This window comes from Sinocyclocheilus grahami, unplaced genomic scaffold (assembly GCF_001515645.1).
Source record: "Sinocyclocheilus grahami isolate Dianchi unplaced genomic scaffold, SAMN03320097.WGS_v1.1 scaffold2738.1, whole genome shotgun sequence".
Taxonomy (NCBI): Eukaryota; Metazoa; Chordata; class Actinopteri; order Cypriniformes; family Cyprinidae; genus Sinocyclocheilus; species Sinocyclocheilus grahami.
The window spans coordinates 8,532-8,837 of NW_015507916.1; the positions used below are offsets into that span (position 1 = coordinate 8,532).

A 306-nucleotide genomic window follows, 5' to 3' on the forward strand; every position below is an offset into this window, starting at 1 on the left:
TCTCTGAATATCAGGTCGCGGGTCCATCAGGCTGGTGGGTTCTGGGGGAGACTGTGCAGGGAGGCTGGAGGTTTTTCACAGCGGCTCATGGGGGACAGTGTGTGATGACTCCTGGGATATTAAAGATCCACTTGTGGTGTGCAGACAGCTGCAGTGTGGAGTGGCCCTTAGTAACCAGCAGGTACCAGCCTGGTTTGGTCCTGGTTCTGGACCCATATGGCTGGATGAGGTGGAGTGTGAGGGGAATGAGACGTCCCTGTGGAGCTGCTCTTCTCCAGGCTGGGGAAAACATGACTGTAAACACAA

General features: G+C 55.2%; 1 pseudogene; it reads left to right on the forward strand.

Moving 5' to 3' along the window:
* LOC107575589 (scavenger receptor cysteine-rich type 1 protein M130-like) overlaps positions 1–306 on the forward strand; it is a 5,552-nt pseudogene that overhangs the window by 3,091 nt on the left and 2,155 nt on the right.